The sequence below is a fragment of the Haematobia irritans genome, chromosome 5, assembly GCF_050003625.1.
Source record: "Haematobia irritans isolate KBUSLIRL chromosome 5, ASM5000362v1, whole genome shotgun sequence".
Lineage (NCBI taxonomy): Eukaryota > Metazoa > Arthropoda > Insecta > Diptera > Muscidae > Haematobia > Haematobia irritans.
The window spans coordinates 91,118,955-91,136,158 of record NC_134401.1 but is presented as its reverse complement, the minus strand read 5'-3'; the positions used below and the strand labels follow the sequence as shown (position 1 = coordinate 91,136,158).

At 28.0% G+C, this 17,204-nt stretch overlaps 1 protein-coding gene across 1 annotated transcript in view; it reads left to right on the top strand.

Moving 5' to 3' along the window:
* Nucleotides 1-17,204, top strand: part of stan (Protocadherin-like wing polarity protein stan) — a gene marked incomplete in the record, with an annotated part of 461,543 nt that overhangs the window by 320,690 nt on the left and 123,649 nt on the right. The window contains 1 exon segment of the mRNA XM_075310442.1: nucleotides 4,956-5,039.

The following is a 17,204-nucleotide window of genomic DNA, read 5'->3' as shown; positions in this document are numbered from 1 at the left end:
CAATTGCGACAAAATTTTATATAGAAAGTTTGCAAATTTTTTCTATAGACTTATAATTTTGAAAAAATTTATCCCCAAAAATAAAATTTTTCTATAAAATGTTGACAACATTTTCTACAGAAATAAGATTTTGAAAATATTTTCTTTAGAAATAAATTTTTGTGAAATTTTTCTATAGAAATAAAATTGCAGTTAAAAAGGCGTTGATCAAATAAGTTTGACAAACGTATTTACTTTCCTCTGTTAGTTAAGTTACTCTTATAGTTTATTCAACACATGGTTTTAAATGAAATCAAAACACTAATAATTTTGAAGAAGAAACCATCAATAAAATTAAAACAAACAATATAAATTTTCGACAGTTTCTTTAGAAACAAGATTTTAACAACATTTTCTATAGAAATAAAAGTTTGAGAAAACCTTCTGTAGAAATAAAATTTCGACAAAATTTTGTATGGAAATAAAATTTTCTATGGAAATAAAATTTTGGCAAAATTTTCTACAGAAATACAATTTTGACTAAATATTCTATAAAAATAAAATTTTGAGAAAACTTTCCGTAGAAATATAATTTTGAAAAAATTTTGTATGGAAATAAAATTTTGGCAAAATTTTCTACAGAAATTCAATTTTGACTAAATATTCTATAAAAATAAAATTTTGAGTAAACTTTCTGTAGAAATATAAATTTGAAAAAATTTTGTATGGAAATAGAATTTTATACAGAAATACAATTTTGACAAAATTTTCTATAGAAATAAAGTTTTGACTAAAATTGTTTTAGAAACAAAATTTTAACTAAAATTTCATTAAAAATAATATTTTTAATTTTTAATTTTCTATAAAAAAAATAAATTTTCTAGAGAAATAAAATTTTGACAAAATTTTCTATAAAAATAAAATGTAAGCGAAATTTTTTTTAGAAACAAAATTTGAACTACATTTTCTATAGAAATAGAATTTGGACAAAATTTTCTATAGAAATTAATTACTGACTAACTGTCTGTAGAAACAAAATTTTGACAAAATTTTCTATATAAAATTTGAACAAATTATTTTCTACAGAAATAAAATTTTGACAAGATTTTCTGCGAAACAAAAAAACTTTTAAGAAAATTCTGTATTAAAATAAAATTTTAGCAAAATTTTTTATCGAAATAAAATTATTATATTACATCTTAGCCTGATATCGAAACAGGCAATTGACGTCCAAATGCATTATATCTAATTATACAATTATTTTTCGAGCTTTATGGACAGATATAGATTAAGGAACATGGTTAATAGAGCCATTAACCATGTTCCTTAATCTATATCTGTCCATAAAGCTCGAAAAATAATTGTATAATTAGAAATAAAATTATGATAAAATTTGCTATAGAAACTATAGAAATCTAAGCTCTATAAAATTTACGTTAGGATATAGATCTTATTCATATATAGGCAAAGATTTAGATCAAATATTTCAGTTAATTAAAAGTTTTTCCTTACTTTTAAGACATGCTAATTTAAAGGGGAAATTGTGAAAATTTTGTTTTATTTCATATTAGATTAATATTTGTTACAATATAGTCTTTAAATACGTATATTAATTTTTCGAAATTTTTTGCTTTGACCCCTAAGTGCCTAAGGAATATTTGTTTTATTTAAGTAATTAAGACACTTCTTGACATTTAAAGATACTTTTGTAATTTAATTTTTCCATTCTTCATTTTCTTTAGTGTTTTTTGTTCGGAAAGCAAATTTTCCAATTGTAGCTTTTAAATCTCATTTGAAACTTTCATCAAGTGTTTATGTGTGGCAAAATCATTCAGCCATCAGATATAATACCCAATTTTGGCATCATTTTTCTTTTCTTGGAAATTATTTTGACAACTTTGAAATTGCAACTTCTTTGACACGTCTCCGCTTAGTAAAATCTCTTAACGAAAATAACTTTATTTTTCTGCAACATCAACAGGAAAATGAAACTCGTAAAAGCAACCTCCTCCAAGGAGGCGGCATTCGTGGGGATGAAAAAGAAATGGAGCACAAAAAATACTACATAAAATCTTTAATTTGCCATAAAAAGTGTCCTGTCATAAATACTTTGTTGAAATGGTCTTTAGCACGCTAACACTAGGATGGTCAGAGGTGTATGGTAAGGACTTATTTTTTTATTTTTGGAGCCATAAATGGCGGACAATGAATTAGTCGGCCCCCGCTTGCGGGCACTATTAATGCCTTAACAGATTTTTTTGCAACGTTTTCTCTTTATACGCGTACCAATATATTGTTATTTTTGTCTTCCTCTCGCTCTGGTGGTTTTTTTCATGACTCTGTTAGCCCATGGCGTCTTTTTCTAAAGTGCAACTTTAACAATTTGTTTCACTTGAAGTCACCATGCTCTTACCACCTCCAGCATTTAGACTTTGTTCACAAACCGTTTGGATGTAACGTGGAAATAAGCCAACTTGAGCAGAAAAGCACGTTTCTAAGAAAATTGTTTTGTTTGCCACGTTTTGAAGTGTTAGTTTGTGTTTGGAGCGATTCTACGAAATCTCTTAGTCACACAAAAAGGTGCAATTGTAAAAATATCTTCTGGGTAAGGGAGAGAGATCGTTATAAAGTTAAATAAACTTTGGTGAACGATATAAAACTTTTCGATTCCTTTGGCTATGGTAGCTTTCAACAGGACAAGGGATTTGTTTTGGAGCAATGTTGAACGCTTTTTTGTATGTGTGTTGAAGAAAAAATTTACCTTTACCACCCCATTCTTATAACTTACCTAGTGAATTTATACCAATGTACCCATAGAGCGTATAAGTAACATTAAATGAAGTACATGGTGGCGTATAATGGATAATATTATAGAGTAACTTACAAATTATACAAGTGCATGATTATTTAAGAATATCGTCGCGAAAAAAAGTGGCATACATTTATTCAGAAATATATTGCGCAAATGCAAAAATTTGTTTACCACAAATAAATATCAGATAATTATGTGCTACAACTTGCAAATTTGTAGTGGTTAAAAAATCTCTAGCAAAACCTTGCAACGGCTCTATATCATATTTGGCCTGAAATTACATATTTGGCCTCTATCTCTCTTTCTCTCTCTCTCTCTGACTGTGTTTTGGTGTCTTTTTGGAGTAAACAAACGACTTCAAGTAAAAATTTGTGGTAATTTTTATGAAAGATAAGCTATTATTCATAGTTCTATTATGTATTTGTATTTCACTAAATTGAAGATTTATTTATGCTTACATAATTTTAATTAACTATTTTTATACCCTCCACCATAGGATGGGGGTATATTTACTTTGTCATTCCGTTTGTAACACATCGAAATATTGCTCTAAGACCCATAAAGTATATATATTCTGGGTCGTGGTGAAATTCTGAGTCGATCTGAGCATGTCCGTCCATCCGTCCGTCCGTCTGTCCGTCTGTTGAAATCACGCTAACTTCCGAACGTAACAAGCTATCGCCTTGAAACTTGGCACAAGTAGTTGTTATTGATGTAGGTTGGAAGGTATTGAAAATGGACCATATCGGTCCAATTTTACGTATAGCCCCCACATAAACGGACCCCCAAATTTGGCTTGCGATTGCTCTAAGAGAAGCAAATTTCATCCGATCCGGCTGAAATTTGGTACATGGTGTTATTATATGGTCTCTAACAACCATGCAGGAATTGGTCCATATCGGTCCATAATTATATATAGCCCCCATATAAATCGATCCCCAGATTTGTCCTCCGGAGCCTCTTGGAGGAGCAAAATTCATCCGATCCGGTTGAAATTTGGAACGTGGTGTTAGAATGTGGTCTCCAACAAACACGCAAGAATTGGTCCATAATTATATATAGCCTCATATAAACCGATCCCCCGATCTGGCTTGCGGAGCATCTAAGAGAAGCAAATTTCATCCGATCCGGCTGAAATTTGGTACATGGTGTTGGTATATGTTCTCTAATGACCATGCAAAAATTGGTCTACATCGGCCCATTATTATATATAGCCCCCAAAGAAGACGATCCCCAGATTTGACCTCCGGAGCCTCTTAGAGGAGAAAAATTCATCTGATCCGCTTGAAATTTGGTACGTGGTGTTAGTATATGGTCTCTAACAACCATGCAGGAATTGGTCCATATCGGTCCATAATTATATATAGCCCCCATATAAATCGATCCCCAGATTTGTCCTCCGGAGCCTCTTGGAGGAGCAAAATTCATCCGATCCGGTTGAAATTTGGAACGTGGTGTTAGAATGTGGTCTCCAACAAACACGCAAGAATTGGTCCATAATTATATATAGCCTCATATAAACCGTTCCCCAGATTTGATCTCCGGCCGCTAATAACAATGCCAAGATTGGTCCATATCGGTCTATAGTTATATATAGGCGATCCCCAATCACACAAAAATTGGTCCTTATCGGTTCATAATCATGGTTGCCACTCGAGCCAAAAATAATATACCAAAATTTTATTTTTATAGAAAACATTGTCAAAATGTTATTTCTATAGAAAATTTTGTAAAAAAATTATTTCTATAGAAAATTTTGTCAACATTTTATTTCTATAGAAAATTTTGTCAGAATTTTATTTCTATAGAAAATGTTGTCAAAATTTTATTTTGTCAAAATTTTATTTCTATAGAAAATTTTATTTCTATAGAAACTTTAAACTTAATTATATACATATTTAATCGGCCTTTTTTAGTTTAATATATACCACGTATGGACTATGTTGCATATATTACGGTGTTAGGAAGTTTTAGGATACGTTGCCATCGGCAAGTGTTACCGCAATCCAAGTAAATCGATTGTGGATGACAGTCTTCAGTAGAAGTTTCTACGCAATCCATGGTGGAGGGTACATAAGCTTCGGCCTGGCCGAACTTACGGCCGTATATACTTGTTTTAATTAGAATTCTTAATAAGTCATTGCCATTTTCTATTTCGTTTTAGTAATTTCACGAAAAAATGATGTTCAATGGACCCTCCAATAGAATGGACATAATTGCCAGCACTACAATATGCCATCAAAACAAGGTAAGAATAGTAATTTAGACGAACACATGATCCTTTTGTAACTAAAATTATCGTTTTATGCGGATTTTTATTGGGTGTATGAATAATTATATACGAATTTTTTGCCATCTCCTAAATTTTCTTCAAAACAGAAATATTATATTTTAATTACTACAATTGTATAATAATCTTGCCATTGCATTTGTAAAAAGCCGAACTCGGCCCATCCAGTTTTGTCTTTTAAATTGAGAGAACATTTGTTAAAAATGATTGCATTCATAAGGAACATTTTGGTCTAACAAAGTCAACCATATCCTTTTGAAAAAATATAAAGGATTTGAAGTTAATTTCAAAATTCACATGAAAACGGATTTCAATTTATTGATACGGCGTTTTTAGGTTAATGTTTTATTCCTCTTCAAATGGTGTCACCCAGAATTGGGCAGCACTTATTTTAAAGAGAGATTTCTCTCATGTAGGAGTTTCATTATTTTGTATTTTTTGTATTTCTCCGATTAACATTTGATAAAAATGATAATAAAATTTGATAAAATGTAAATTCAGAAATTCAAAGTAAAATTATTCCGAAAATGCGTTACCCAGTTTTTATCGTTTTTTTTTTTTTCTCTCAAATAAATGAGAGAAAGCAAACATTTATAAGTTCTTAAAAATATGATCAAAACATTTTTTTTAAATGTAGGGCATGGTGAAGATCGGGCTGCCACTTTAACCTAACCTAACCTATCACAATGGACTGAATAGTCTAAGTGAGCCTGAATCTTAATCGGGCTGCCACTTTAACCTTTTTATGGTGAAGATATACCGGAAAATGTATCAACCCCTAAGTGGTTTGGCAATAAAACTAAATTTAAGTTCTTTACTAAACAAGAATATACAGCAGTATGTTCGGCCGGGCCGAATCTTAAATAGGTTAGGTTAGGTTATGTGGCAGCCCTATCAGGCTCACTTAGACTATTCAGTCCATTGTGATACAGTGGTGAACTTCTCTCTTATCACTGAGTGCTGCCCGATTCCATGTTAAGCTCAATGACATGTGATCTCCTTTTTATAGCCGAGTCCGAACGGCGTTCCACATTCCAGTGAAATCACTTAGAAAAGCTTTGAAACCCTCAGAAATGTCACCAGCATTAATGAGGTGGGATAATCCACCGCTGAAAAACTTTTTGGTGTTCGGTCGTAGCAGGAATCGAACCCACGACCTTGTGTATGCAAGGCGGGAATGCTAACCATTGTACCACGGTGCCATCTATAAGCGGATTACACAGAAAAAAACGTAAACTACATTATGGGAAAAAATGAACTATCTCGTGCGAAAATTGAACTAAATTGTATTCCAAATTTTGAGATTCATTAAATTGACGAAAATTTTCCGACATTTTTGGATCTTTAATTACCATTTACGAAATGCATCTTTCTCGAAAAGAAGAAATGAACTAAAAATAAAAAAAATCCTAGGCGCCAGATAATTAAAATTACAATCACGCTGTAGTTCATTCTTACTATTTTTGAGTTGTATACGAAAAACTTCTTCTGTTTTAGTTAGAATTTAACTAATTTGTATGTCATTGAAATTTTACTGTCATTTAGTTCATAAAAAAATAAATAAAAAATCGTTGGGCTGGGGAAAAATTCTTACAAATTTTTAAAAATAAACTAAAACAAAATGAAATTTTTGCAATAAATATTAGTTCACTTTAGCATCAGTTTTACAACAGACTTTTTTGTCTGTGTACACGCAGAGAAGGAATATGATCACCTCAAATATCTTATTTTTGTATGGTGACCATATAACATGTTTGTCACTAAAATATTGTTTTCTCGTCAAATATAACTTGCTTGCCGAAATCAGATACATAATTTTCGAGAAAATTACATTGTTCCCAAAACCATGTTACATGCTCACTACCCAAAAATAACATTTGAAACATGTTTGAGTTGACCATATTCCTTCTCTGGGTGTATGTAGACGTCTAGGGTTCGGTAGCCGCTGGGGATCAATATTTGTTTCGGTGGACATTTGGTCAAAAAAAAAATACGTAGTGGAACTGAACTAAAGATCCGAAAATCTCAGAAACGGGACTGTTAGACGGAAGACCTCAATAATGGACATGTAGATCTAAAAATCTGTGTTGAATCTTCACCGGATGAACCGTAAACCTATAGGTCTCAATGTATAACGGAAGATCTTAGTAGTGGAACTGTAGACCCGAAAATTATAGTGATGGATATGTAGTTCCGAAAATCTGTGATAAATCTGCTTTTCTTTTATGCACTACATATTAGCCATTCTCAAAATCCACACCCAGAGAAGGAATATGATCACCTCAAACATGTTTTAAGAGCAAAATGTTATTTTTGGGTGGTGACCATGTAACATGGTTTTCGCAACCATGTTATTTTCTCGGAAATCATGTATCTGATTTCGGCAAGCAGGTTATATTTGACGAGAAAATAACCTTTTAGTGACAAATATGTTACATGGTCACCATACAAAAATAACATTTTGCTCTTGAAACATGTTTGAGGTGATCATATTCCTTCTCTGCGTGCATAAATAGATACGACATTTTTTTTATACAGCCCCTTTATTGGATATAGCCTCCCATATACAACGGTCCCACAATGAGGTCTAACCGTTGCGAAAAGCTCTAAAACACTCAGAAATATATGAGGAAGCCAACAATTGGATCGATTCGTGGACTATGTCAAAACATGCGTCGTTATTTCGTCGCGGTATACATATGTTTCTAGAAATATGGAAAAAAGTTGTGGCTAGTGCGAGGACAATACTTCGATTGATCAGTATGTTGATCAGTATTTTTCGGAATAAATTCTCGAGTATTTTACACAAAACCGTATTTTTAATTTTTCCATTAAAAATGGTTTTGAATTTTTCATTTGGCAACATTTGCTGGCAATTTTATGGATTGGGCTCGAACACTTCGTAGTACAGCTTCATTAGAAAACTTATTGAAATTCTTAAAACGTAAAGCTAAAAAAATATAACCACCCACCAATAAAAAATATATATTTTTTCGGTATGTTTATCACAACTTGCAAAACTATAACCCACATACACGCTAATTGTAATTAGCTTTGTAGCCACCATTCTCTTTACTTCCTTCGTCCTTTGTATTACATAAGAGCGGATGCTATTTTTCGGAAACTATTTGTATTATTATCTTCAACCACAGAAACACAGCCAGGGAAGAAAACAAGTTTATCCCAATGACTCACCTGTCATTCTTTGCATTCAAAGTTTTTCCTTAAATCAAAAAAAAACTTTGAGGTAACATAGCAATCGGTGAAAAATATATTCCGTGTGGAAACATATCATAGCTATTGTGTTGTATTGAGAATAGTTTAGAGGAAACTACAGCGGCAGAAGGAAATAGGTCAGTCAGGTGGAATGAAGCCAACCGAGTTTCTTTTCGATACTTTCCAGCTCTCATTCGAAGCTTAGCAATTTTTTAGACCACTTTCCTTGCCTTTGTATTTTCACATCTTTTCCGCACTAGATTCATTCATTCAGAGTAAAGCATAATCCCCCATAAGAATCTAAAGGATTACGTTGTTCCTTTGTTTTCATAGTTGTATGATGAATATTCCTCTTCCGTGTCTTTTCAGCATGTGAGAGACAGAAAGCTCTTGTTTTATGAACTACAAAATGACTTTTGTTCATTAATTGTGAAATTCTATTCACTATACTTTAGCCGTCAAGTACTTTGGTGATTCCTTGCATATGTTTGCATCTTGGCTCCTTTGTCTGCGAAATGACTGCCTAATTATTCTACTTTTATTCAGAGTTACCAGTATTGGGAATTTTTCTCCGAAATTTGGGATATTTTTTCGTATATGGGGTAGAAAATTTTTTAGTTCACAGAAAAAAATATCACGAAAAATTTTCCAATTAGAATTTTAATTGAGTTTTAATAAATATTGAATTAAAAATTTAGATGTTTCAACAAATGTTTTAAACGAAACAAATATCAATGGCATACTTTGGCTTGATTATACATACAACCATTTCTGTGATTGAAGGCACTTCAATTAAAAATTAACGTGAGCAAGTAATTTTGTGATTGATGACAAAAAATATTTTTTCTTAATTAGGGATTTGGAGATTTCGTGGGAAATTTTCAAATAAATTTAGGGACTTTTGTGGTAATTTTTCCGGCATTGACATCAATTAAAAATTTAATTGTATAAACAAAATTGTTAATTGAAACAAAAATCAATCACATAAATTAGTTATATCAGTATATATATCAAAAATTTTAGCAAAAATTGATATATATAGAAAAATTTATCAAAATCTTATTTCTATAGACAAATTTTTCAAAATTGTATTTCTATAGAAAAAATTTTCAAAATTTTATTTCCATAGACAACATTATCACCATTTTATTTCTTTAGACAACTTTATCAAAATTTTGTTTTTTTTTTAATGTTGTCAAACTTTTATTCCTAAACGAAAATTTGGTCAATATTTTATTTCCAAAGAAATTTTTCTCAAAGTTTTATTTTTATCGAAAATTTTGTCAAAATTTTATTTCTATAGAAAATTTTGTCAAAATGTTATATCTATAAAAAATTTGGTCAAAATTATATTTTTATAGAAAACTTTGTCAAAGTTTTATTTCTAAAGAAAATTTTCTTAAAATTTTGTTTCAATAGAAAATTTTCTTAAAATTCTGTTCCAATAGAAAATTTTGCATAAATTTTATTTCTACATAAAATTTTGTCAAAATATCTTTAGAAAATTTTGTCAAAATTAAATTTCCATAGAGAGTGTTGTCAACATTTTATTTCTAACGGTGATTTTTATCAAAATTTCATTCCTAAAGAAAATTTGTCAAAATTCAATTTCTACTAGTATACAAATTTTTGTCAAATGTTTATTTCTAAAGAAAATGTTCTCAAAGTTTCATTTCTATAGAAAATTTTGTCAAAATTCTATAGAAAATTTTGATAAAATTGTATTTGTATAGAAAATTTTGACAAAGTTTTATTTTTGTAGAAAATTTTATTTCTATAGAAAATTTTATTTCTATAGAAAATTTTGTCAAATTGGTTACAATTTTATTTCTTTATATAATTTGGTCAAAATTGTATTTCTATAGAAAATTTGGTCAACATTTTATTTCTAAAGAAAATTTTCTTAAAATTTTGTTTCCATAGAAAGTTTTCTTAAAATTCTGTTTCAATACAAAATGTTGCATAAATTTCATTTCTATATTTTATATCTATAGAAAATTGTGTCAAATTTAGTTTCTATAGAGAATGTTGTCAACATTTTATTTCCAAAGGGAATTTTATCAAAATTTTATTCCTAAAGGAAAATTTGGTCGAAATTCTATTTCTATACAAAATTATGTCAAATGTTCATTTCTGAAGAAAATTTCCTCAAAGTTTTATTTTTTTAGAAAATTTTGTCAAAATTTTATTTCTATAAAAAATTTTGTCAAAAGTATATTTCTATAGAAAATTTTGTCAAAATTTTATTCTAAAGAAAATTTGAAATTTTGCTTCAATAAAAAAGTTTACATACATTTTATTTCTGTATAAAATTTTGTCAAAATTTTATTTCTATCAAAAATTTGGTCAAAATTATATTTCCAAAAAAATTGCCAAAATTTTTTTCAATAAAAAAGTTTACATACATTTTATTTCTATATAAAATTTTGTCAAAATTTTATATCTATAGAAAATTTTGTCAAAATTTTATATATATAGAAAATTTTGTCAAAATTTTATATATATAGAAAATTTTGTCTAAATTTAATTTCTCTAGAGAATGTGGTCAACATATTATTCCTAAAGGTATTTTTATCAAAGTTTTATTCCTAAAAGAAAATTTGGTCAAAATTCTATTTCAATACAAAATTTTGTCAAATGTTCATTTCTAAAGAAAATTTTCTCAAGGTTTTATTTCCATAGAAAATTTTATCAAAATTTTATTTCTATAGAAAATTTTGTCAAAATTTTATTTCTATAAAAAATTTGGTCAAAAGTATATTTCTATAGAAAATTTTGTCAAAATTTTATTCTAAAGAAAATTTTCTTAAAATTTTGTTTTAATAGAAAAATTTGCATTAATTTTGTCAAAATTTTATATCTATAGAAAATTTTGTCAAAATGTTATTTCTATACAAAATTTTGTCAAATGTTCATTTCTAAAGAAAGTTTTCTCAAAGTTTTATTTCTATAGAAAATTTTGTCAAAATTCTATAGAAAATGTGGACAAATTTTTATTTTTTGATAAAATTTTATTTTATTTCTATAGAAAATTTTGTCAAAATTCGGTCATAAGTTTTTTCTTTATATAATTTGGTCAAAAAGTTATTTCTATAGAAAATTTTGTTAAAATTTTATTTCTATAAAAAATTTGGTCAAAAGTATATTTGTATAGAAAATTTTGTCAAAATTTTATTCTAAAGAAAATTTTCTTAAAATTTTGTTTCAATAGAAAAGTTTGCATAAATTTTGTCAAAATTTTATATCTATAGAAAATTTTGTCAAAATTTTATATCTATATAAAATTTTGTCACAATTTAATTTCTGTAGAGAATGTGGTCAACATTTTATTTCTAAAGGGAATTTTGTCAAAATTTTATTCCTAAAGAAAATTTGGTCAAAATTCTATTTCTATACAAAATTTTGTCAAATTTTCATTTCTAAAGAAAATTTTCTCAAAGTTTTATTTCTATAGAAAATTTTGTCAAAATTCTATAGAAAATGTTGATAAATTTTTATTTTTTGATTAAATTTTATTCTATTTTTATAGAAAATTTTATTTCTATCGAAAATGTAGTCAAAATTTTATTTCTATCGAAAATTTTGTCAAAATTTTATTTTTATCAAAAATTTTGTCAAAATTTTATTTCTATCGAAAATTTTGTCAAAATTTTATTTCTAAAGAAAATTTTCCTAAAATTTTGTTTCAATAGAAAATTTTGAATTAATTTTATTTCTATATAAAATTTTGTCAAAATTTTATATCTATAGAAAATTTTGTCAAATTTAATTTCTCTAGAGAATGTTATTCGTAAAGGGAATTTTAGCAAAATTTTATTCCTAAAGGAAAATTTGTTCAAAATTCTATTTCTATACAAAATTTTGTCAAATGTTAATTTCTAAAGATTTTTTTTATTTCTATAGAAAAATTTGTCAAAATTTTATTTCTATAAAAAATTTGGTCAAAAGAGTATTTCTATAGAAAATTTTGTTAAAATTTTATTCTAAAGAAAATTTTCTTAAAATTTTGTTTCAACAGAATATTTTGCATTAATTTTATTTCTGTATAAAATTTTGTCAAAATTTTATATCTATAGAAAATTTTGTCAAAATTTTATATCTATAGCAAATTTTGTCAAAATTTAATTTCTGTAGAGAATGTGGTCAACATTTTATTTATAAAGGGAATTTTATCAACATTTTATTCCTAAAGAAATTTGGTAAAAATTCTATTTCTATAAATAAATTTTGTCAATTTTTCTTTTCTAAAGAAAACTTTCTCAAAGTTTTATTTCTATAGAAAATTTTGTCAAAATTCTATAGAAAATTTTGATAATTTTTTTTTTCATAAAATTTTATTTTATTTCTATAGAAAATTTTATTTCTATAAAAAGTTTTATTTCTATAGAAAATTTTGTCAAAATTTGGTCACAATTTTTTTCTTTATATAATTTGGTCAAAATGTTATTTCTATCGAAAATTTTGTTAAAATATTATTTCTATCGAAAATTTTGTCAAAATTTTATTTCTATCGAAAATTTTGTCAAAATTTTATTTCTATCGAAAATTTTGTCAAAATATTATTTCTAAAGAAAATTTTCCTAAAATTTTGTTTCAATAGAAAATTTTGCATTAATTTTATTTCTATATAAAATTTGCATTAATTTTATTTCTATAGAAAATTTTGCATAAATTTTATATCTATAGCAAATTTTGTCAAAATTTATTTTCTTTAGAGAATGTGGTCAACATTATATTTCTAAAGGGAATTTTATCAAAATTTTATTCCTAAAGAAAATATGGTAAAAATTCTATTTCTTACAAAATTTTGTCAAATGTTCATTTCAAAAAAAAAAATTCTCAAAGTTTTCTTTCTGTAGAAAATGTTGCCAAAATTCTATAGAAAATTTTGATGAAATTTTATTTTATTTCTATAGAAAGTTTTATTTCTATTTAAAATTTTATTTCTATAGAAAATTTTGTCAACATATTATTTCTCTTGAAGTACTACTTATTTGGAGAGGAATGATTTGCTAAATCTACCAAAACCTCAAGAATTCACATTCTACCAAAGAGTAAAAAATCTACCATTTTTGGTAGAATTCTACCAACTGTGACAAACTTGGCTATGTTTTGAAATCTTGATCTTATCGCTTGTTTTATCACAAAAACTTTATATTTTTAAATTTTTTAAATTATTACTGATTTTCTACAGCAGAGCTTATTTCTTTATTTTTTTTCACAAAAACTTGTCAAATTTTTTTGGAGATTTTTGGAGAAAAGAGCCAGAAAAATGCTGGTAACTCTGCTTGTATTCATTTGCTTCGATTGTGGTTTCCCCACTATTCAATTTCTTGGATTTATGCCTTGGTGTTTGCAATGCTACCATGTTCATTGCCACAAGAGAAATGACTGTGGGCAAGAATTATATGCACTATTCCATTTTGTTCATATGCTTGATTAATGACTATTCAATGTAATCAAGGCATCCATAATGCGGACAATGGGACCAACTTACAAGATTTTTTTTTTTAATTTTCCTTTGTTCATAATAGTGCGATAGTAATTTTCCTTCTTACCCTTAATGACTTGGCCAACAGCCGCAAAAGAAAATCCCTTTTAAATTAGCATTCATTAAAGGATTTTCCTCCTCTTTATTGTCTTGGTGATTAATCATTTTGATGGCCGTCGCCTATCGTCGCAAGTATAAATTCTGAATCCTTGGATTTTATGCTGTTATTCTGTGTATAATGAGATATAAGATGATTATGTGGTTTTGGTTTTTCTCTTTTTGCCGTTTCATAGATAACAAAAAAAGAAATATTTCTTTTATAAACTATAATAATATCAATCATACGCATAGGGGGTCCTGTCTAGTACGTATAAGTAATGTGCATTTTTGTTGTGTTAAGCATACGCACCATAATCCCTTTGTTATTTGTTATTGAACAGATTGCTCATAGTATACGGTTGATATGATTTTGTTCTACTGAATTTTAAGATGGTATTATGGAAAAAATTTGGATATTTGCTTTTATGTCCTTGAACAGTACTTTAGGTGACAATAACAACATTGCTATGTCACTTTTATAATTTATGAATTATTCCGAAATATCTACTGCATTTTTTGCGAGAGGAATGACTTAACTATGCTGTAATTCCTGGAGATTTTATTTATATGGTATAGCAGGCCTTTGCATCTTTGATTAAAAGTTTTCTTGATATTAAGAAAACATTTTTTACTCCGAAGTATCTGTTAGCATTTGCTAATGCTAATCAAAACGAGAATTAAAATTCGAAATTTAAAGCTCGATATCTTCAGAAGAAATTCCCTATTTTATAGAAGCTCTTTATTGAGTTAGAAATCGACACTAAAATTTCTAGGTAATGGTCAAACCGCTTTTTTAGAGTGTTAATAAAGTTGTTCAGTTTATGGGCCAAATGGGCCATTTTTGTGCAGCCATAATTGCTGCCAAAGGTGGGAAATTCGAACAAATTAAAACTGATTCCAAAAATGTTATGTTATTTCCGACATTTTTTGTTCTTGACCAATGAATTTAGAAAAAAATCAAAAATGACTATTGACAAATTTTTTGTGGATCTTTTTTTAGATCCCCCATATTTCTAATTCCAAACATATCGTATAAAAAAATGTCGGTGCCTAGAAGCCCAAGACGTCAAATCGGTAGATCGGTCTATATGCATTCGGAAAAATGTTTGCTTGAATTCAAAGATTTTTAACTTGCTTTAAGAGTATTAATTCCGTACCAAAGATGCTGCTTCTGTAAAATAAAAATAATTTTAATGGAGCTGTCCTTTGAATTTAGACTCTAGAAATTTAATAAATTAGGATACAGATCTTAACTGTCGAAGTATCGTTACTTATTTGGGATATATCTGCAAAGGTATTCATGTATAAATAAATTTCACCTTAAAAATCCAAATTATGACCGATAATTGAAAACAAAAAATTGCTTCTTAATTAACAAAAAACAAGTACTAAATTCTCACAATAAGTATTAGCCAATTTTTAATCAAAAGATTCAGTATCTCAGTTAATTTAAAAATTATTTCTTTAAATCAATAACGTTTTTTTTAGTTTAAAGAAAATTTGCCTTACTTCAAAGACATACAACTTTAACGGAGGGATGCAAATTTCAAAGACTCGTGTCATAAATTTAATGAAAACAATGTTTTATGCAAAGATTGTTGACATGCTTTTAATTAAAATTTCTTCATTTTAAAGAAGAAAGTCCATAATATTGTGTAAATTCCGTATATTTAAAATAAGGTTGCATAATCCTTGCTATTAGTTTAATATTTTTTTTTCAATTTGGGGCCTATACCAAAACATATTCGACGTACGTTTTTGCGGGCCTCAATTTTGGGAAAATCGGGGAAAAGAAGCCGTTTGTCCCTTCTCCAAAAGCCGATAAACTTTTCAATGTAGTCGTTTTGTCTTTACAATTAAGTGATTCGACTTAAAACATCGGTATCCTAACATGATAGAAACATTTTTTGGACTAAGGACAACTTGACTTTAATAATTCAGAAGAATTCTTTAGAGATAATGAAATTGTCTTCAAATATGTTGCTTTTTTGCATCTTGACTACAAAGCAAAAATAAGACATGGTTCTCAACACTTTATTTTAAAGACGTTTTTTACTTGAAAGTAGCATAATTTCTACTGGAATTCTAGTCGAGAATTTGGAAATAAATAGTTGTCGTTAACACGTTTTTAAAGGACTTTGATAGCATGTGACGAAATAAAGCTAAAACAAGTATATACGGCCGTAAGTTCGGCCAGGCCGAAGCTTATATACCCTCCACCATGGATTGCGTAGAAACTTCTTCTAACACTGCCATCCACAATCGAATTATTTAAGTTGCGGTAACGCTTGCCGATTGCAAGGTATCTTAAAATCTCCTAACACCGTCTTCTAAATTGCATGTAAGTCCATACGTGGTATATATTAAATCAAAAAAGATCGATGAAAAACGTATGAAATTCAGTTTGACAAAATTTTCTATAGACATAAAATTTTGACAAAATTTTCTACAGAAATAAAATTTTAACAATTTTTCTATAGAAATAAAATTTTCACAAAATTTTCTATAGAAATAAAATTTTGACACAATTTTCTATAGAAGGAAAATTTTGACAAAAATTTCTACAGAAATAAAATTTTAACAAAATAAATTTTGACAAAATTTTCTATAGAACTAAAATCTTGGTAGATTATTTTTGGCTCGAGTGGCAACCATGGTTATGAACCGAATAAAATTTTAACAAAATTTTCTCTAGAAATAAAATTTTGACAAAATTTTCTATAGAAATAAAATTTTGACAATGATGAAAATTTTATTATGAACCGAATATAATATTAACAAAATTTTCTATAGAAATAAAATTTTGACAAAATTTTCTATAGACATAAAATTTTGACAAAATTTTCTATAGAAATAAAATTTTGACAAAATTTTCTATAGAAATAAAATTTTGGTAGATTATTTTTGGCTCGAGTGGCAACCATGATTATGAACCGATATGGACCAATTTTGGATCGGAGATCGGCTATATATAACTATAGACCGATATGGACCAATTTTGGTATGGTTGTTAGCGGCCATATACTAACACCACGTTCCAAATTTGAACCGGATCGGATGAATTTTGCTCCTCCAAGACGCTCCGGAGGTCAAATCTGGAGAACGTTTTATATGGGGGCTATATATAATTATGGACCGATATGGACCAATTCTGGCACGGTTGCTAAAGACCATGTTCAAAATTACAACCGGATTCGATGCAATTTGCTTCTCTGATAGACTTCGCAAGCCAAATCTGGGGATCAGTTTATATGGAGGCTATATATAATTATGAACGGATGTGGACCAATTTTTCCATGGTTGTTAGAGACCATATA